Source organism: Podarcis erhardii (assembly GCF_964252035.2).
Source record: "Podarcis erhardii genome assembly, chromosome: 3".
Classification (NCBI taxonomy): domain Eukaryota; kingdom Metazoa; phylum Chordata; class Lepidosauria; order Squamata; family Lacertidae; genus Podarcis; species Podarcis erhardii.
Window position 1 is genome coordinate 21,126,273 of NC_138507.1, and position 22,872 is coordinate 21,149,144.

Below are 22,872 nucleotides of genomic sequence, written 5' to 3' on the forward strand. Positions count from 1 at the left end.
TATTATTATTAAATAGAATGTCCCTATTTTCATCAGAGAAATGTTGGAGGGTATGCATGAGGTTAGCAAAGAAACCAAAAGCCCAGGCAATCAGCAGATGTGTTCTGAGTTCTGCATTTGTTTCCTTTGGAACAGAAGGCCTATACAGGCGTTCTTCTCACACAACAAGGGTGCAAGAGTGGGAACAAGCTCTGGCCTTTCTGCTGTGTCACTTCTGCCAGCCCCACTGACCTCCACCCATTGGAAGGCAAGTGTGTGCCGTGGGGAGCTTGAGATACTCACGGATGCTCATTTCACCGTTTTAGAATCCTACCTGAAGGTTCTTCAGCATATGAGTTGATGTTTGCCCCCTAACCTTGGGTGGGAGAGTTGAGACAGGCAGAGTTGAGTCAGAGAGAGCAAAGCTGGATGGGTTTCGCATCCCTGCCTTATACAGTTTTAACCACATGGGGAGACTGACTACATGCAACTTTAGAAGCACTGGAAAGATTATGGTGCCCCAATGTAATTCAAAGAAAGTACAGTGGTACCTCGGGTTACATATGCTTCAGGTTACATATGCTTCAGGTTACAGACTCCGCTAACCCAGAAATAGTGCTTCAGGTTAAGTACTTTGCTTCAGGATGAGAACAGAAATCGTGCTTCGGCGGCGAGGCGACAGCAGGAGGCCCCATTAGCTAAAGTAGTGCTTCAGGTTAAGAACAGTTTCAGGTTAAGAATGGACCTCTGGAACGAATTAAGTTCTTAACCCAAGGTACCACTGTATATCTCCTGATTGTCAGGAGACCGGCACAGCTGAACTTTGTTTAGACTCAGAGACTCCGAGATCAAAAGAACGGACCTCTGGATCGAATTAAGTACTTAACCCAAGGTACCACTGTAATAAAAAGAGAACATTAAAATAGGGGCAGGGTAATGGAGGGATGTGGGTGTCGCTGTGGTCTAAACCACTGAGCCTCTTGGGCTTCCCGATCAGAAGGCCAGCGGTTTGAATCCCCACAACAGGGTGAGTTCCTGTTGCTCAGTCCCAGCTCCTGCCAACCCAGCAGTTCGAAAGCACATCAAAGTGCAAGTAGATAAATAAGTACCGCTGCAGTGGGAAGGTAAACGGCGTTTCCGTGCGCTGCTCTGGTTTCAGTGTTCTGTTGTGCCAAAAGCAGCTTAGTCATGCTGGCCACATGACCTGGAAAAACTGTCTGCAGACAAATGCCAGCTCCCTCAGCCTGTAAAGCGAAATGAACACCACAACCCCAGAGTCATCTGCGACTGGACTTAATTGTCAGGGGTCCTTTACCTTTTTAAGGAAGTCTAGCAAAGTTCTGATTCTTCCCATGATGACTACTTTGATGCTATATATATATGTAGAGAGAGAATTATTTCCCCCAAAGAAGTCTATTTTGGGGTGTGCTCCTGCTTTGCTGTACTCAGCAGATACTCAGCAAGTACTCAGGCCTCCTAGTGAGGTACAATTCACACCCCAAAGAAATCAATAGCAAAACAGCTGTTGATTGTAATGCTTCTCAGTAAGGTCATTCTTGCTATGAAGCAATCACATCGGGAGGCAACTTGTGGTGGTGATAGAGGAGGAGACATATTCTTGTGTCCAATCTCCACCTCTGCACATCGTTTTAAAAGAATGAGTAGTGGGGAAGGTGTCATTCTGACTTTTTGTTTCAAGCATAGATATGCCTAAGATCAATTCTGGTTGCACCACTTATTGGACCGTGTTCATGGAATATAATGTTGTATAAAGGAGGTGACCCCCTCTGCTGCTTCAGAAGCCTTGTTGACAAGATACTCAAGCCATATGTTGTTGTTGTTTAGTCATTTAGTTGTGTCCTACTCTTCGTGACCCCATGGACCAGAGCACGCCAGGCACTTCTGTCTTCCACTGCCTCCCGCAGTTTGGTCAAACTCATGCTGGTAGCTTCGATAACACCATCGTCCTCTGTCGTCCCCTTCTCCTTGTGCCCTCCATCTTTTCCAACATCAGGGTCTTTTCCAGGGAGTCTTCTCTTCTCATGAGGTGGCCAAAGTATTGGAGCCTCAGCTTCACGATCTTTCCTTCCAGTGAGCACTCAGGGCTGATTTCCTTAAGAATGGATAGGTTACTCAAGCCATATAAATTAGTTCAATTTGGTAAATTCAGAGAATGAGCACCCACACTTTACATTGTGGGTGCCCTTTTCAGGATCGCATGTGGTGCTACAGTTCCCAGGGATCTTACTGGCAAACAGGGCCTGGTTTGTTTCTCAGTGAATTTTTGGAGGTTCACGCCCAACCTCAGTAATCAAGTTTCTTGCTGGGAGGAGGGGCCAGAACCATTTATAAATAGGGGGTGGAGCTGACAATAGGCAGGCAGTCGGCTCTGGAGATTCACCCTCCCTACTCTCCCTTTGTTTCATGTTTCTTGTTTGTAGGTTAACTTTTTTTTTCCTGTTTAGCAGGTGCTGCTACGGTCTTGGACTGGTTGCTATTGAAGGACATGGAAGAAATTTTCCTGCATTGGCAGGTTCTGTCTTCCCCGTAGCAATTTGTCACAACTTTGGCAGTTATGGCCTTGGGTGGAATCCTTTAGTCTTTTCTTCCCTATGGGAGGGGCATGAAGTGGTGACTCACCCCCCCCCCCCCCGTGGCAGCGATTCCAAGGTCCCCCTCTTAAAGGGGTTATATATATATGACTGTCACTGGCCATACACTGAAAGGTCGTCAATGAACTACCCTGCATGTGGGGATATGGGCTTGGCTGCCTGCTACACTTACGTCGCGCAGAGCACCCCCATATCCCATTTACCCTGATGAGCCCCAGTTCCCCCCCCCCCGGCTGGAGGGCTGAGAGGGATACACGCCCAAGGCCTAAGCCAAGGTCTTTCTACATTCGGAAGTTTAATAAAGTTGTGGCCTAATTTTAATTCCATATAACGTTGTCAGAGTTTTTATCCCTTCCTTATGATCCCTGGGGGCTGGGGCTGTTGCCGCCTGGTCACGCAAATGTTCATTTGTACCAGATAGTGTACCCTTAAAAGTGTATCAAAATTCGCATCCTCCGAGGAACTCCTGGAACCCACCCAGCAAATAAAAAGAGAGCAGGGACTTCAAATCCCCAAATATTAAATAAAAAGGAAACATGGCCCCGTCTAAAAGAAAAAAACACCACAAGCCAGAATACTTGGAGCCATGATGAACATAAAGAGCAATCTTAGCAACAGCAAAATGAGGAGGGAAATGCACTTAGAGCAAATGCACAGCATGACAAACACAGCAAAGGGACACCTGGCCAAATGGGATGACAAGGCTCAGCTTGGGAGCCAAGAATGGATAAAATAATAGTGCTAAGTAGCTCTATAGTAAATCCCTTCTCAAGTGCTATTAGTCCATCTTTTCTCCCATTTATATATAAGCACTGGGACCCTGAGGGCTCACCAATTTATAATACAAAATGGACTCATTTTGATCAGAAAAGAAAGGATATTGTGGTCTTCCATCCTTCCCTCTCTTCTTAATCCAGGGTCAGTAGGTTGGGTTCAGTGACATATTTCAGTCAAGTATTTCCAGGCCATAAAATTGTACCAGATTGCAGGCTAATGTTAAGGCCAGATATACAAGGGACTTGGTAATTTTCTACACACACACGACACAAATTCTCTTCATGTTTCTAACAACAAAAATACATTGTTTTGAGAAGAATATTGGCACCTGCAGCATTCCCATCAATTCTTAAAGTAGGAATTCATCGCTGGCTACTATTCATCGCTGGATTGGGTTGCAAAAAGGTACAGGAGGTTATCAAGTAATTTACAACTCGGGAGCCTGGTACACTACGAGAGGCCTGGGAACGGAGTGAGAGTCTTTTGATCTCGGGGTCTCTGTGTCTAAACAAAGTTCAGCTGTGCCGGTCTCCTGACAGTCAAGAGATATACAGTGGTACCTTGGGTTAAGAACTTAATTCGTTCCGGAGGTCCATTCTTAACCTGAAACTGTTCTTAACCTGAAGCACCACTTTAGCTAATGGGGCCTCCCGCTGCTGTCACGCCGCCGGAGCACGATTTCTGTTCTCATCTTGAAGCAAAGTTCTTAACCCGAGGTACTATTTCTGGGTTAGTGGAGTCTGAAACCTGAAGCGTCTGTAACCCGAGGTACCACTGTAGTCTCATCATACAGCCATTGGTAAATTGGTAATTAACCTAAAGAAATGATTGGTCCCTAACCTGTCCTTCGCGTGGGTTCTCAAGGATAAAGGATTTGGGAATTCAGAGGCAAAGGACAGAACATCTTCGCCTGGGGGCGTTTGACCAGTGAAAGGACTCTTGACTACTCGCTGTGTTTTGAACTATTGTTGCTGTGTGAGTATGGTTTGAGCTAGTCATATTTTACAATGTTTTTATTTTTTGTTTGTAACCTAAGAAATGTGCAACTTTTTGAGTAGTTTTTTTTTTGAATAAAGGACTTTTTGTCTTTTGTACTCTGCCTTTGCTCGGGGAAGCTAAACTGGTGTTTACCGTTTGGACACCTACCTGTTGAATTTCTGTCTGCGTCGCGGTAAAGTGACTCAGGGCTGGGCAAACCTGGTAAATATCAAAGGGGGGTTCTCCTCCTTGAACCCCATTCGAGGGTGGTCCGGGAAAGGAGGTGGTGGCAGCTTTACTGTTTGGCTTGTGATTTGCAGCACCTAGCGATTTCTCCCCCTTCCTGGCCAAGTCCTGCCAGTGTCTAGGAGGAATGAAGGGGTGGATAGTCCCGCTTACTACAGTTCCCCTTTCAACAAATCCAGCAAGTTTTTTTTTAGGAGAGGAGCAGTTATGTCTGCATGAGCCTTTTTATGCAGATGGATCTGCAAGACACTCAGTGGCAAATGGTGCTATTGGAGAGGAGGGCACAAATATGTCATGGGAACGTGGCCAATGAGAGGTCATGGCAGTATGGCCAAGTTCCTATTTTACAGATAAGCATTGCTGGGGTGTGGGTGGGTGCGTTTAAAATTATTTATTGAATTACAAAAGAACGTGCAAGTGTCTCTGTAGATCTTAGTTACGTTCAGAATAGTTAGTGCCTAACTAAACTGACAAATGTCTTTGGTTCAGGAGGGGTTCCTGCAGTCACAATTGGTTCCCTGCTGGGAGAAACATTGTGTGGCTTCCACCTGTTCTGGTTTTCTCTCTGTCTTTCCCCTTTTGCGCAGAAAGAGTGGAGACTGAAACATTTCAGTTTTATCAATACTCGTGTAAGGATGGGCGCTTGTCTGAGTTTCTTACATGGTTCGTTGTTACGGATAATGGCATCGGTGCAGACGGTGACTGGCCCCTCCTACCTGTCAGAATTGACTCATGACCCATAAGGATTTGGCCTGCTGTTCAGATCAAGTCCTCCACCCTTGGTATATGTAGTAATAAATATGCACAAACTTGTTGGGAGAGGCATCACCTGTGGGCAATGAAAGCCTTGTATTTGCTTGCTGTAGTGCATGCCTGCTGTTACCAGCAGTCACGAAATTAAAAGACGCCTGCTTCTTGGGAGAAAAGCAGTGACAAACATAGACAGCATCTTAAAAAGCAGAGACATCACCTTGCCAACAAAGGTCCGTATAGTTAAAGTTATGGTTTTCCCAGTAGTGATGTATGGAAGTGAGAGCTAGACCATAAAGAAGGCTGATCGCCGAAGAATTGATGATTTTGAATTATGGTGCTGGAGGAGACTCTTGAGAGTCCCATGGACTGCAAGAAGATCAAACCTATCCATTCTGAAGGAAATCAGCCCTGAGTGCTCACTGGAAGGACAGGTTGTGAAGCTGAGGCTCCAATACTTTGGCCACCTCATGAGAAGAGAAGACTCCCTGGAAAAGACCCTGATGTTGGGGGAAATTGAGGGCACAAGGTGAAGAGGATGACAGAGGACGAGATGGTAGGACGGTGTTCTCGAAGCTACCAGCATGTGTTTGACCAAACTGCAGGAGGCAGTGGCAGACAGGAGTGCCTGGCATGCTCTAGTCCATGAGGTCACGAAGAGTCGGACACGACTAAACAACTAAACAACAAGTGCATGGCAAGATGGAGCTTGTTACTGCATCCTATCTCCAAGCACCAGGAAGTGACTCTGTATGCACGAAGCCAAAGTATCACCCAGACAGGCCTTGCATCTTTAAGATCAAGTCACATTCATTTACTAACTTAAATTTTTGTACCAGTTTCAATACTGAATCCCTAAGGAATTTATATTCAAAATTATGAACTCAAAAGTTTTTCAAAATAGGTCACTAAACACATTCATGAAAATGTCCTTTGTTGCAGTGCCTTCCAGCTGTGAGGAAGCGCTTGATATGTTGTCAGGCAAAGCCCTTTCCTTCACAAGATCCAGGCAGCTGCTGTCCTTTTCATCACTATGCAGCATTTTTTCTTGCTGTCTTTTTGGAATATTGTGCTGTAGGTCTTATGTCTTTGGAGATTCTTGGAGTTTTGGATCTTCATGCAAGGAGTATTCTTGGCGTGCATTTTGGTTGTAAGGCTAAGATCTGTTTCGTCTGCTCTGTCGATGCACTTTTAAAAAGCAGACAACCAGGTGGCTCTAGTGGAAGCAGAAGTAGTTTTGGGGAAAACACAACAACCCTATTGTCTGTGTTTTCCTGGCTCAAAGTTTGCAGCACATTCAGTAGTGAGCACCAGCTCCACTGATGGTTGATGAAGGACATCAACAAGGTCAAAGTTCTAAGGAGACTTGAGAGGAGATGTGTTAGAACTGTTTAGCAGCAGGTGAAATACCCAATTTAAAGAAATATAACAACCAGATAAATGTCCAAGTGGGGTTAGATATATGAGCAGCAGTTAAAAATAATCAGAAGAGGGAAGATGCAGTTCAACAAGGATTAAATAAGACCCCACAGAGGGATGTGTGGAAGTCAAAGAATGTAAGATAAACAATGACAATTGTATAATTGATGGACTAGGTAAAGGTAAAGGGACCGCTGACCAGTTGTGGCCGACTCTGGGGTTGCGGCGCTCATCTCACTCTATTGGCTGAGGGAGCCGGCGTACAGCTTCCGAGTCATGTGGCCAGCATGACTGAGTCGCTTCTGGGTGTATGGATCATTCTTTCCTCGCCTCCTTGGTAGCTTTGAAGGAAGAATGGAACCAGGCAACTGTTTTATCCCTTTCCAAAGTCTCCCAGCATTTAAAAACAATAGCCTGTGAGAAAATATCTCACTATCTTCTCTTTTGGTGGGCAGTGCATCAGAGAAGAGAATTGATTTCCGGAGAACCCAGCGGACGAATTGCACAGTTCCATCTAAGTAATTTTTTTTAATTATTTACATTGTTTCACAAAGTCAGTGGTGTCATTCCCAAATCAGCTGCTGAATGAGCACAGAATTGTCTAATAGATGGCGTAGCTTGATTGAAGCGGGGAGTCAAGTAACCTCTGGGAGGAGAAGCCCGCCCTTAGACAGAAAGCTGGTCTGCAGACCAATAACCCAAGATTTTAAGGGAAGCAGATGACCCTTTTGACAGCATACACTGTCCAAGCTGCTCAAGTCTGGAGCTTTTCTGAGCAGGAAGCTATAAAGAATATCAGCAGCCCTGAAATAAAGTACCACTGTGTTAAAAGTGAGCTGAGCAGCCATAAACTGCAGCTTGCACCTTGTTAAGGGCAGCGCTTGAAGGGGTTCCCCGGCTCAGCCAGGCAAAGGCCGGAATCATGGAAGCTAGTATCTGATCTTTTCTGTTCCAAACAAAAAATGGTAATAAAAGATTCGGAAGTTAGGTTATTTCTGAATCTTTCCTCATAACATCAACGAGAACTGGATTTGAAGTTTCTGCATCACTCGCTGGAGTAAAAAGGAGTTTTCCATTCCATCTGAACAAATAGCAATTAAGCCAATGAGGGGAAACAAGAAATTCCTGGAAGTGTTGAGGAATTCCATTTTGAATAGGGACACAGCGGAGGCAGAGAACTTAAACGCAAAGGTTTGCAACATATAAAAAATCAACGCTAACATTTAAATGCAAGGTCGTCAAGAACTGTAGAAACATAGAAAGCCAAATTTTAAAGGACAGTAAGAAATTAGGAACCTGATAAGGAAGGGCTGTTTTAATATTTTCTTTGTAATGCAGTTGATTATAATAAAAACAAAGCAATTCTGAAAACAGAAAAACTCACCAAAGCTTCCCCTTTCTCATCATCCCTTACACATAGCCAAAACTACCCCTTTCTTGTTGTTATTGTTTAGTCGTTTAGTTGTGTCCAACTCTGCGTGACCCCATGGACCAGAGCACGCCAGGCACTCCTGTCTTCCACTGCCTCCCGCAGTTTGGTCAGACTCATGCTGGTAGCTTCGAGAACACTATCCAACCATCTCGTCCTCTGTTGTCCCCTTCTCCTTGTGCCCTCCATCTTTCCCAACATCAGGGTCTTTTCCAGGGAGTCTTCTCTTCTCATGAGGTGGCCAAAGTATTGGAGCCTCAACTTCACGATCTGTCCTTCTTCCTCGCCAAAGGTGCCTCCTTCCCTTACAGCAGTCCACTTCTTTTACACCTCAAAACAAGCCACTCTCCCCAGAGCTCACCAAAACTCCTCTTCCTCTCCTTAGATTTTCATTGAACCTCTGCTCACTGGCATGTGACATTCAGCTGTCTCGGTCTCCTGGACAGCTGATCACTCACTTGCTTGGACCCTCTGGCCTGTCAGCCACTCGCTGGCCTCAAATGCCCACCTGATGCCATCTAGGAAATTGAATGCCCCAACGGATGTGGAGGAAGTTAAAGCTGCAAATGGAGGACTTTCAAGTGACAGAGCACCAGGAACGGGTGGAATTCTACCAGAACTCTATAAAATAAAATAAAAATCTAACGGAGCAGCTTGCAGATCTTTAAACTTATGATTGATTTAATTAAAACGTCTTTTAAAATGCCAAAAAGTTGGGAGTGAGCCAAAATAGTAGTCCTGCCAAAAGAAAGTAAGGATCTATCTAAAGCTCCTCCACATAGACCACCGGTGTCCAACCGGTCGAGAGAGATCAACAGGTAGATCGCCGGGTGATCCTTATCGATCGCAGGAATAGAAGCAAAGTATTTAGAATGTTTCTGCCCGCCTCGCTCTGTCCTCACATAGCGTCAAAAGGGTGATACAGTGATACCTCAGGTTAAGTACTTAATTCGTTCTGGAGGTCCGTTCTTAACCTGAAACTGTTCTTAACCTGAAGCACCACTTTAGCTAATGGGGCCTCCGGCTGCCACCGCGCCGCCAAAGCACGATTTCTGTTCTCATCCTGAAGCAAAGTTCTTAACCTGAAGCACTATTTCTGGGTTAGCGGAGTCTGTAACCTGAAGCGTATGTAACCTGAAGTGTATGTAACCCGAGGTACCACTGTATTTTGTAGTCTGCTGCCGATGTCTGTTGGCTTTATTGATTTGTGCGCTTGTTGGCATTGTAGTTAATGGTTAGCCGCTCCCTCCTTTAAAAAGCTGGAAAACTCTGGCGTAGTGTCGTCCCCCCCCCCCCCAAAAAAAAAAAAAAGCTCAACAACTCTGGCCTTTCTCTTCTAAAAAAAGCTCTGGGACACTGGGCACACACTCACTGGGCACGCTCCTCCTCCCTCCAATGGCAATGGGTAGATCACTGCCAGTTTTTTTATATACAGTGGTACCTTGGGTTACATACGCTTCAGGTTACAGACACTTCAGGTTAGAGACTCCGCTAACCCAGAAATAGCACCTCAGGTTAAGAACTTTGCTTCAGAAATCATGCTCCGGTGGCGCGGCGGCAGCAGGAGGCCCCATTAGCTAAAGTGGTGCTTCAGGTTAAGAACAGTTTCAGGTTAAGAACGGACCTCCGGAACGAATTAAGTTCTTAGCCTGAGGTACCACCGTACTGGGAGTAGATCGCAATCTCTTGGGACTTGGATGTGCCTGATATAGACCATATAGTTGCCCCACTGTTATCTAAAGATATGAGCTAAAGACAAAGCTAACCATCTAAATAGGGTATCAATATATGGAAAAAGAACAATCAAGCTTTCTAAAGAGTGCAAGGAAATTAATGTTATTTATGAGGTTAAAAATTAAAAAGAACCAGAAGCATTCTTTTTATGGATGCTGAGAAACTGACCACACTGAATGGCCATTTTTAAAAGCAGTATTGGAATTGTAGGGATTTGGTCCCATACGCAGACAAATGAGAAATATAATCTGTAACACTCTTCAGCTATTATCTTAGTCAATGGATGTTTCTCAGATGAATTTATTCTCTCTAGAGGTATGCTATTATTTATATTATGATGGAGCCTTTAGCTATACCTTTAAGATCTAAAACTGGAGTTCAATTACATACAGAACCATCTAAATTATTATTATACGTGGACAACATAGTTTTGACATTAGGTGATGTAAAAATACATATTTCTCAAGACGGGGAAAAATATTCCTGGCCCTAAAATCACATTTGACTGGCTTGGGATAAACATATAAAAGGCTCAGAAGGTGGAAGGATGAAAAAATAGCAGACTATTTTTAAAGTTTATTGACAAGATATCCCTGAAACTTAAGAAGTGGACTTAAGATTGTCTTGGGTGGGTGGAATATGAACTACAAAGTTGAAGCTGTTTCCCAAAATGTTATTTCTGTTTATGAATCTTCCATTAGCTGTAAAGAAATATATGTTGTACAAATGGCAAGATTTATGTTTAAAATTTGTATGGAACAGTAAAAAAATATGAAGAATTGCTCTAAATAATATATGCACTCCTGGAAAAAGAGGAGGCCTGTCAGTGCCTAATATTTACTTGTATTATGCATGCCGAATTAACAATCTATCAGAGTACATGACATCAGATGAAATGGAAGAATTTGAAAGAAGATCATATCCAGGGTTGAAGGATTTGATTTCGTATACAGGGGGGGGAATCAATTATCCAAGAAGAACAAAAACCAGGTTTACAATCCATTTTGATGTATGGCTGAGGCATAAAAGGAATGCTCCTGGATTGTCCCCTTGTACTTCATGAAATTATAACAATCAAATAAGACAAATGGAGAAACTGGAAGATATGAGAGAATGGGAAAGACAAGATTTCTATACTGTGTCAGACATTTTGAATCTTAATAATGAGGTTATATCACTGGAGCAATTAAGAAAGAGAATGTTACCTTTTGTCCCTCAAAAAGGTTTAAATATTTCCAGAGGAAGCCTGCCATACATTTTTTCAAAAGCAAGTATGGAGCCTAGAGGAAGCTATTGAAAATGAAAATTATAATTATAATAAATGACTAAGAGAAGAGGGAAGGGCAGTATAATTGACAGACTACTTTTTGAACTTTAAGGGAGAAAAAAAGGGCATCAGGAAAAGCATGAGAGAAAGCTATTGGAAGCAAAAAGGCCGGAGTTTGAAAATGGGGTACAATGGTACCTCAGGTTAAGAACTTAATTTGTTCTGCAGGTCCATTCTTAAACTGAAACTGTTCGTAACCTGAGGTACCACTTTAGCTAATGGAGCCTACCGCTGCACTGCCGCACGATTTTCAGGATTTCCCGAGGTACTATTTCTGGGTTAGCGGAGTCTGTAACCTGAAGCGTCTGTAAGCTGAAGTGTCTGTAACCCACTGTATAAAGTGGGTATAGAGTGAACAAAGTATTACTAACAAATTTTAAAATTTCAAAAAGACATTTTATCTATGCTATATAACACCTTTGTTGTTGTTTGTTGTTTAGTCGTTTAGTCGTGTCTGACTCTTCGTGACCCCATGGACCAGAGCACGCCAGGCACTCCTGTCTTCCACTGTCTCCCGCAGTTTGGTCAGACTCATGCTGGTAGCTTCGAGAACACTGTCCAACCATCTCGTCCTCTGTCGTTCCCTTCTCCTTGTGCCCTCAATCTTTCCCAACATCAGGGTCTTTTCCAGGGAGTCTTCTCTTCTCATGAGGTGGCCAACACCTTACAAACCAATTTTTTAATGTTTATATTAAATAATAAATGTATCCACAGTCCAGCTTTCATCCCTATGGATAAGGCAACCACCTCAACCAGGTTGTACAATCTTTCTGTTCATCAGTGTCCATTTCTGTCTTGATCTGGGTCATGCACTGATGATACAGTATATCCCCAAATCACTACCTCACCTGGCTGACAGCTCTGCACCATCTCATGATCAATCTGCCTATTCACAATTTCGTGGATGGAAAGGAAATCCATTAGGTGGCTGTAGAGATCATAGCAGTTTGTGTTGTCCAAGTTTATAGGGCTGTGATGGATGTTGCCAGCTTTGTTGCCATTGGTGGGTGTAAAGCATCAGCTGTAAAGCATCCTTATCCCAATAGAATATTGACCTTAAGGATGATGATGGCGATGATTTATATTTCCATGCCGCTTTTCAATCACGAGTCACAAAGCGGCTTACATATCATAACATAGTACAACATCACAACCACAACATATATCTTATAAAATAATAAACAAATTATCAATAAAACACCCCCTTCTATAAAACACTATTGACAAAACAACTTTAAAAAGAGGCTAAACAGCACAGCCATAAGAAAAGTCATATTAAAAAATTCACAAAGCATTACAGTACTCAAATCCACAAAACAGTATTAACAACATTAACAAACTAACAGCCAAAACCAAGCACTGCTTAAATCACACACACACACTTCCCATCCTCATGACTCATACAGTTGCAATCAAAATTATTCAAAACACACACACCCGTTGCAAATAAGGTTATTATCAAAATTTACAGACTTTTCAGCTGTTTGCAATGAACAAATCAAACAAAAGCAATTTGAATAGCTCAACACAACGGATGCTTCAAGTGGTTTCCTCAAATTCAGCTGAAAATGCAACTTACACTAGTTTCTCCGGTCTCACTATTATTCAACCTTGTGAATAGAATCCCTCACAACAGCACAAATACAACACGCCTTCTTCAGCGCCACTCATGTCAGATGCGTTGTCTTCGTCGTCACTCGCAGTCACCTTCAGATCCATCTCGTCCATTCGAAATTCCCATTTTCTTGAAGCTTTTGATGACTGCTTCTTGTGGTATGAGGTCCCAACTCTGAATTACCCACATGCATATCAGTGGGTAATATTAAGCGCCTATATTTTGATAGCACGCCCGGTCTTATGTTCCACATGGTTTTCATCCAGTCAGCCATGAGTTCTAAGTCTATCCAACCCTTTGCTTGCACCTGCACAATAATTCCGCAGGAAAATTGTACACCCTGAGGCATTGTTTTCCTCTCGAAAAAAATGTAAGCCAGTAACTTCCTTCCATCAGTTGTAACGGCAAGCATTACTGTACACTAGGCATGCCCAACTTCAAGTAGGCTGTGATCTACTATCCAGAAACAAAAACTGGTAGTGATCTAAAACACACCCCCATTGTCATTCTTCAACTTAAACATACTATATTTGGCTGAGCTTATGATAAAAATAATAACAAAGGATCATCACTTCCATAAAACCTGAAAAGTTTGTTATAAATCAATATATTTTTAAAAATACATGCTTACCTCTGTCATTAGTGTGTCACCTGGGTCTAGATTTCGTTCACCATCTGTTGGATATCAAGTGAGTACTGGGTGAGGCCAGCTTCAGAGCCATTAAGGTGTTCATCTGTCATGTTGGAACGTTCCTTACCCTTTGTCATTTTTAGATGTGAAAATGCAGATTCACACCAATAATTTGAATCGAAACATGGGTAGAATTTCACTGCATCTTCTCAAATTTTTGTCTAGGCACGAACTTTCAAAATGATACTCCTGCGTGGGCCTTCAGAAAAATGTCATTTTTCAGAGTCAATATCTCATTTTCAAGAGATAGTTTGCTCAGTGAGTAATATTAACGGATAATGACTGTAATTTCTTATGTCCAAATCAGATTTGAATGGAAATGACATGTACTCTACAATTGATTCAATTTTGGAGAAGTCACCAAATCTCTTTTCAAACTCCTGAATAACAGAACCAATTTTGGCACATACTTCTCTGTTTGAAAAACAAAGTCAGGATTTTTTTTCCATATGGTCCCACATATTAGGAAAGTTGATTGCAAGGTCAGTCATCACTAGCTTAAATTTTGTTTTGTTTTGCTCATCGTCTCTCCAATGCATTTACCTTTACCTTGTAGTTTTAGGTTCACATCACTAAGTTTACCTGTGAAATCGACAAGGAAAGCCTGATCAAACAGCTACTCTTCATCTTCTGAGCATAATCATCTCCCCTCTCCTTCAAAAAGGATATTATTTCTGTCAACAAACTGCAAAATCTGAGCAAAAATTTGTGCCTACTGAGCCACCTTACACCAGTGTGTAAAATTACTTCCTCAAGTTGCCCTTCTTCAAGAGTGAGATTGAAAAGCTGCCTTTGAAGTGATTTCCCACAAATTGAATTTACAATTTTAAAAGCTATGTCCATGACATTCTTTGTGTTCGGGCTCTTGCTTGCCAAAACTTGCTGGTGAATGATACAGTGGTATGCAAGGAAGTGAGGGGAATCGCCATGCTGTCGGCAAAGGGCAATAAATCCATTAGCCTGACCTGTCATGGCTTTTGCTTTATCAGTAGTGATGGCAACAAGGTTGTGTAATGGTACATTAAGCTTACATTAAGGAATAGAAAGAATTAAATATTTCCTGACCTGTAGTTCTTTCTTTTAAAGAAACCATCCCAAGTAGTTCTTCTTTGGTGCTGAAATCTTCAAAAACCATATGAATAAAAACTAGAATCTGAGCCATGTCACTGATGTCTGTAGATTCGTCCAGTTGAACTGAGAAAGCAGCACAATTGGACACATCTTTCAACAGCTGTTCATTTGTATATTTACACATTTTTCCCATTCGCCGCACGGCCGTGTTTCTTGATAGTTGAAGATCTTGGATAGCAGCTGTGATCTTTTTTAGTTTTAAATCTTTCAAAAAAAGATTATCAGCTATTGCAAGAAAACACTCTTTTATAAACTTTCCTTCAGTGAAAAGTTTGCAATTCTTAGCAATCAGGCTGTTCACCTTGAAGGATGAAATGGCTGCATTGTTAGAATGTGAGCTGGATTTTGCCAGTAATTGTTGCTGAGCAGCTAATTTTGATTTAAGTTCTTTGAGCTTAAGTTTACGGATTTCACTTTTGAGTGGAAAATCAACATCAATTTTATTACAATGGAGAGCATTATAATGGTGTTCCCTTTTTGGTAAGGACACTGAGACGTCACAAATTAAACAGCAACACTTATCTTTCACCATCACAAGGAAATACTCAATTTCCCATTTGTTGTGAAGAGAATAAGTTTTGGGCATCTTTTGGGCACTCATTTTTGTACAATAGCGCCAAGGCCTTCTGAAATAATTGATTTAAAAACTACGGCTGTGCAAAGACCCTACTGTACGATGGTAACAGGAAACTACGCCTCAGTTTAAAGCGCAGGGAATCACATCTTCCCTTTCTGGGTTTCGGAAATGAGAACGGTGTGTATTGGTTCCCCAGCCAAGCTGTTGCAGGTTTAAAGTAAACTTGCAGCAGTGCCATAATTATGGCTCAAAAAAATTCAGCTTTAAATATTACTTTTAAAATCACTCAAGCCAGCAAAAGTTGTGTTCTTGACCCAAAGCCATAAATCTTTACAGAATGGAATACAGTAGAGCCCTCACTGCAGTGAAAAAAGTCAGTCACAGCCGATTTCCGGGTTTCACGCAATTGCGGCCTTGGAATTGGAATACAGTGGACGCTCAGGTTGTGAACGTGATCCGTGCGGGATGCACGTTCGCAACCCGCAGCGGTGCACGCACGGGTTGCAATTTGGCACTTATGTGCAAAGTGTGGTTTAGAGCTTCTGTGCATGTGCGAATGCCAAAACCCGGAAGTAACTCGTTCCGGTACTTCTGGGTTTCGGTGGTCTGCAACCCGAAAAAAACGCAACCTGAAGTGCCTGTAACCCGAGGTATGACTGTCCGGCTTTCAATTCCTATGAGCCATAACGCGATCAACCAAAATCCATCACAATCGACGTGTTGGACATGTCTGACACAATTGATTTGTATGCTGTCAGTGGGTTCTTCTTGTCTTGTTGGGTTGAGTATGTAACGAATGGGAGCCACACTGGGGTGAAGGCATTTTTTGTCCCCATACTAGTTTCAACTAGCTTTTCTAGTAGGGCTGTTTCCCCTTACAAACACATGTGAAACTCACTTCAGCCAACTAAAATCAACCAACCATGCCCTGGGGCCCCCCATCTTTCCCAACATCAGGGTCTTTTCCAGGGAGTCTTCTCTTCTCATGAGGTGGCCAAAGTATGGGAGCCTCAGCTTCAGGATCTGTCCTTCCAGTGAGCACTCAGGGCTGATTTCCTTAAGAATGGAGAGGTTTGATCTTCTTGCAGTCCATGGGACTCTCAAGAGTCTCCTCCAGCACCATAATTCAAAAGCATCAATTCTTCGGCGATCAGCCTTCTTTGTGGTCCAGCTCTCACTTCCATACATCACCGCTGGGAAAACCATAGCTTTAACTATACGGACCTTTGTTGGCAAGGTGATGTCTCTGCTTTTTACATACATTGCACATATTCTTGGAAATAGACATTACCTTCATATTGTCCTGGTAGTGTCATGAGCTCCTCTGACATAGCAGGAGCTCTTCCGCCATCTGATGCCCTAGAGAGGTAAGCAGATCCCACAGGGAAATAAAGAGCCATGTGGGATAGCTCGAGAAGTAGAACTCTTCCCACCCTCCACTTCTCCACATAAATCATTGTGCAATTGCTGAACCTGCAACCAGTAAAGTTCCCGCCCCCTGGAAGTTATTTCTTAAGAGCTAATTTGGGGACACACAAGTGAAGACAATGAAATGAATAAAATTGCCAGAAGCTAAAATCTGGCATCCTTCACTTTTTAAAGTCTCCCTCAGCGTGATGGACACAACTGTGGACCTCAAGTGTCCTGCGCTTTTTCTCTCTCCCTTGCTCTCTTCTGGAATAGTCCAGGAACTCAAATGCCAGGTTATCTGCTGTTGAATTTTAATAAAAACACAGCTCTGGCATAATTCTGAAGTCACAGCTCTATTTCACACCTGGAAAACTTATGCAGTTGTTCTGCTATCCAGAGGAAAGCCCCTACCTTCTCAGTGCTGTGTCCCTGTTCATTTCACCCAGCTGTGCTTTTTTCCGGGCTGGCTCTCCTTTACTGACACAGACATCAGCCTGTCTCCTTTACGGACACAGAAATAGAGCCAGCAAGAAAGAAGAGGTTCCCCTACTACCCTTCTTAGTTTTCCCAAGCATCTATTGTCCCCAAATAGATTCTTTTTCTGAACTTTGAAATAGGCCTCAGACAGTTGGCTGAAATACCTTTCCTAAGCAACCTTAGTAACTAATATTACTATAGGAGGAACTATCCATTGAAAGATGGGGCCTGGGTTACTTTGGTATGCGGCCTGCATACTTTGGTTAAAAGATTGGATAAAACTGGAGAATAGAGATTTACTGGATTTAGAAGGCTTTAATAATTGGTACGGATGGCATTCGTACCTTTGGTATGGGAAAGTGAAGGTCCACAAGAGCTTTCTAAATCATATTTTTAGAGGACCTTTATACCAATCATGGGAAAGGAATAAAAATCTCCTTGAAAGAAAGACCCCATGGTGGATCTCACCAATTGAGGTTTTAACGGTGAAGAAAACAAACATGGAGGAAAAAAACGCCACCTATGAAGAAATGTTAAGAAAAACAGACCAAGGGCCAAGACTTAGACCTTATGAAGAGATAAAAAATCTATTCACTGGGTGGTTGCAATACCACCAGGTGAATGATTTGCTAAAAGAGGACAAGAAGAAGTTGGGTTTTGATGACATAAAATCAAAATTCAATGTAGAAGTAATAGAAGGTAAAAACAAAACCCTATCTAGAATCTATGACATACTTTTAGAGTGGTATACAAAGGATGAGGAGGTGAAGGAGGCAATGATTAAATGGGCAATTGACTTTGGTTATAACATCGATTTTGAAAGGTGGCTGGAAGTGTGGAATTGTAACATAAAGTTTACAGCATGTATGTCTTTGAGAGAAAATGTTTGGAAGATGCTATATAGGTGGTACCACACCCCTGTGAAGTTGGCCAAAATGTATAGACTAAAAGATAAGAAATGCTGGAAATGTGGGGAGGTGGAGGGTGACCTATATCATCTATGGTGGACATGCAAAAAGGTGAAAGGCTTCTGGGAATCGGTTTACAATGAGCTTAAAAGAATATTTAAATACACTTTTCCCAAAAGACCCGAAGCCTTTTTGCTGGGAATGACGGGTAAAGATATTAAGAAAGAAGATAGAACGATATTCCTCTATGCCACCACAGCAGCGAGAATTTTATTGGCACAATATTGGAAAGTGGAAACTATCCCCAATATAAATGATTGGCAAATTAAAATGATAAAATATGCTGAGCTTGATAAATTAACAGGTAAATTAAGAGACCACGATGAACAGAAATCTCTGAAAAATTGGAGTAAATACTGGAACTATATTGGAATAAATGCTTAATGTGATTGGCGGGGTCAGAACAAATACTACCAGCGTGTGAATTTTGGCCTATAGATTAAAAATCAAATACGTAATGGAAGCAGATATTCGATACTTACCAAAAGCATGGAAGGAAGTCCAGGAGGCGGTTTCTGTGGTTTTTTGGGGGGGGTTTTTTTTTATCTTTTACTGTTTTGTGAAATAGCCAGATTAATCTATCTTTGTATAGTTAGAGAGAGGATAAAGTTGGCTTGTATATCTTGACTCTTTTTTTTTGTTACAATTTTTTCTTTTGTATTTGGTTGTATGTTTGTTATGTGTATAACCTTAATAAAAATGTATTTGGAAAAAAAAGAAAGATGGGGCCTGGGAGGCAGGGAGGGGAGGAAGAAAATGCAAGATATTACCCTCTCCAGAAGGCATGCTTAATGCTCCCATGGCGAGTTATGAAGTGACTCTTGTGTCACTAACCCAAAAAGAACGCCCTTTTATTAGTTTTCCTTTTCCCAAAGTGTAAGCAGAATCCACAGTCACTTCCCTTCACTGTTACAAAACAGTGGGTGGAGTTGTAAAAATGCCCAGAAGGGCTGGCTGAAGCATTTAAATCATTCCTGATATTAAATCTTTTAAATGTTCCCTAGGACTGTCAGGGGAAAGGGATTCGGGTGGCGCTGTGGACTAAACCACAGAGCCTAGGGCTTGCTGATCGGAAGGTTGGCGGTTCAAATCCCCGCGACGGGGTGAGCTCCCGTTGTACGGTCCCTGCTCCTGCTAACCTAGCAGTTCAAAAGCACAAAGTGCAAGTAGATAAATAGGTACCACTCCGGCGGGAAGGTAAATGGCTTTTCCGTGCACTGCTCTGGTTTCGCCAGAAGTGGCTTAGTCATGCTGGCCACATGACCCAGAAAAACTGTCTGCGGACAAATGTCAGCTCCCTCGGCCAGTAAAGCAAGATGAGCGCCGCAACCTCAGAGTCGTTCACGACTGGACTTAACTGTCAGGGGTCCTTTACCTTTTTAAGACTGTCAGGGAGCATTATCAGCACAGAATTCAGATGCTTATGAGAAAGTCTACTTACGTTTCCATCCACTTTCTCTCTCAATCGCTGAATGATCAAACCAAAGAAGATCGCTATGCCTCTAGAGCCCTAGCGACCAAGGAGCCAGCAGAGGGAGGTGTCACAATGAAGGGCATGTCACAAGGACCTCTGCAACCTAGCAACCACAACCACAACCTCTGACCCTACATAGTTTGCTTATAAGGCTTTTAATCCACATATTTAAGGATTAAAGTATCCCGAGATGAACAAGACAAGCCTCGGGATGAAATGCAACACAACACCCCCTAGGACATGACCTAAATACTTTATCTGCTTCATAGCAAACTGGCATTTAGAAGCTTTGACAGTTAGGCCAACTGACTTTATGTGTTGGAACACTATGGCTATATGTTGCAGATGTTCCTTCCAGGTCTGGCTGAAGATGGTTACATCATCGATATAAGCAAGGGCAAAATCTTTTAACCCCACCAACATCTTATGAATTAAACGTTGAAAGGTAGCAGGAGCATTCCTTAGCCCAAAAGCTAAAACAGTGAACTCAAATAACTCATCTCGAGTTCTAAAAACAGTTTGGGGTTGATCTTTAGGATCCATAGCCACTTGGCAATATCCTTTGGTTAAGTGTATAGTTGAAATGAATTGGGTGGCCTCAATTGTTTCCACCAACTCGTCTACCCTTGGCATTGGACAGACATCAGGCACAGTCACTTGATTTAAACGCCTGTAGTCCACACAAAAACAAAAACAAACAGTCTGGTCTAGTCTGGGAACCAGAATAACTGGGGAAGCCCAAGGGCTGTCCAATGGGATTATTAACCCCAGGTCCAGCATCTCTTGAATCTCTGTAGAGATGATTTCAGCCTGTGAACCTGTTACCCGATATGGAGGCGAAGCTACGGGTCTAGCCTCTCCAGTCTCAATTTTATGTAAAGCCAAATTAGTCTTCCCAGGGAAGTTTGAAAAGACCTGCTGGTATCCCGTAAGAACAGCTTTAACTTGCCATTCCTGTTCTTTGGTTAAATCAGGGGACAGTATCACCTCTTTCAGAGTGCTTCCTTTACTTAACCTCCCACAACCTGTTAAATTAATTCATGGCTTTATTTCCCCACTAGTCTCTAAGACTAGGTTGCCTCGTTCATAATAAGGTTTAAGCATGTTAACATGGAAAACTTTGAAATGTCCACCTTGTGGGAAGCTTTACTTTAGCAGAGTTAAACGATCCCCTTTATAAGTTTATGCAGCGATCAGCTTGTTGCTGACTCGTCTGAGTTCTACTAATAAAGATGCCTTCCTGGTTAAAAAATCCCTTTGAATCCCTCTTAAAGAATACACCCACAAATCTGATTCATGTTAATATAAAACTATTTTACTCTCAGATTCATTCAGGTTTACAGAACTGTACCTGAAGGCAGGCTTAGGTTACATAACAAGCAAATCAACTATACCAGAGGGAAGTTGGTCCTGAGGTAACTGCAACTGAGCAGTTATCTTTCAAAACTACCAGCAACCGACAAACTGGTTGTCACAGCAACCGGTTAGAACATGGAGGCCGTTAGTCCTCTGTCGGAAGGTTGCACTTGACTGCACTTTTACAGCCCACACACCTTCCAAATTTAAATTAACCAAATATTTTTCATTGGAGATTCTACTAACAATACAGAAGAGACCTTCCCAAGAAACTTCCAGCTTCCTCTTCTGTCTGGGACACAGCACCAGCAGTTGATCTCCTGGCTTGAACTCTCGGTTCCTGGCTCTGGCATCATACCATGTTTTCTGCTGTTGTTGGGCTTTCTGTATGTCACTCGCTGCCAACTCCTTCAGTTCTTTAAGGTTATCCTAGAGCTCGTGTCGGTACGCCATCACATCCTGGTTCTCAATTTGTTCTTGGTCTGTCCATGCAGCTTTTAAGGTGTCCAAAGGACCACGTGGTTGTCTTCCAAACAGCAGCTCAAATAGGCTGAATCCTGAGCTTTCTTGGGTACCTCCCTGTACCCAAACAGGAAATGTTGCAACTGGGCATCCCAATCATTTGGGTGGTTGTAGGCATAAGTCTTGAGCCTATGATTCAAGGTCCCATTAACCCATCACAGTTCTCTTCTGGAATAGTCCAGTAACTTGACTGCCAGGTTTTCCGCTGTTGCATTTTGATAAAAACACCAGCTCTGGCATAATTCTGAAGTCACAGCTCTATTTCACTCCTGGAAAACTTATGCAGTTGCTCTGCTATACAGAGGAAAGTCTCTACCTTCTCAGTGCTGTGTCCCTGTTCATTTCACCCAGCTGTGCTTTTTTCCGGGCTGGCTCTCCTTTACTGACACAGACATCAGCCTGTCTCCTTAACTGACACAGAAATAGAGCCAGCAGGAAGGAAGAGGTTCCCCTACTACCCTTCTTAGTTTTCCCAAGCATCCATTGTCTCCAAATAGATTGTTATTTTTCTGAACTTTGAAATAGGCCTCAGACACTTGGCTGAAATACCTTTCCTAAGCAACCTTAGTGGCTAATACTACTATAGAAGGAACATCAGCATGCTGTACCTTGTCTGTCCTTTGAAAGATGGGTGTGACGTTCGTACAGAGCCCTCAGTCGTTTCACGGACTATTGACCTGTGCACCAAACAACATCCCTCCCCCCTTAAAGAACTTTGGTTCAGGATGGATAACTGAACAGAGTTACACTTCTAATCAAACTGCATCTGACATGCACAGCAAATCAACACATTAATACTTACGTTATACATGCTCAATGTTTCCTTGTCAAACCATTACCCTTCTGAACTTTTCCCTTAGCTGCTCTGAGGTGATTCCAAATTGTGTATAGATTAAATGTTTAAACATATCAAAGTTTCTGGACTGGTCTTCTGGCATTTGGGCATATCTTTCTGCTAAGGTTCCACTAATTCTAGCCCTTAATATTACCATTTTTTCCTCATCCTTTGCTTGCAGATCATTGCATGCACTTTCAAACGAGATGAGGAAAGCCTCTGGATTATCTTTCTCTTTGAATTCAGGGAACCGCTTGAGATCTACCCTAAACTGGCCTTGGTCCCTTGCGCTATTATTATTATTTTGGTTTTCCCCAGCTGCTAGTTCCAGTCTCCACATTTCTAACTGGAATTGCATCTCTTTTTCCCTCAGATGGTACTGCTCCCTTTCTTGTTCAGCTTTGTCTCTCTTTCTAATTTAAATTTGTATTCCTGTTTCAATTTCCATTTTTCAAATTCTAAAGTGAGTTTAGGCTCTACTGCCTCAGAGGGAATTTCTAATATTTCTTCTAAAATCTGCCCCTCTTCCTAAAGATTGCCATTTCTCTCCCCATCCCCCTTCAGA

At 42.5% G+C, this 22,872-nt stretch overlaps 1 long non-coding RNA gene across 1 annotated transcript in view; it reads left to right on the plus strand.

Annotated features, from left to right (window-relative positions):
* Positions 1-544: 544 nt before the first annotated feature.
* The window catches only part of LOC309339495, a 57,098-nt gene continuing 34,770 nt past the window's right edge, over positions 545-22,872 (plus strand). Inside the window, exon 1 of the long non-coding RNA XR_014155412.1 lies at positions 545-608. This is a non-coding gene — a long non-coding RNA (uncharacterized lncRNA). The remainder of the gene's footprint in view (positions 609-22,872) is intronic.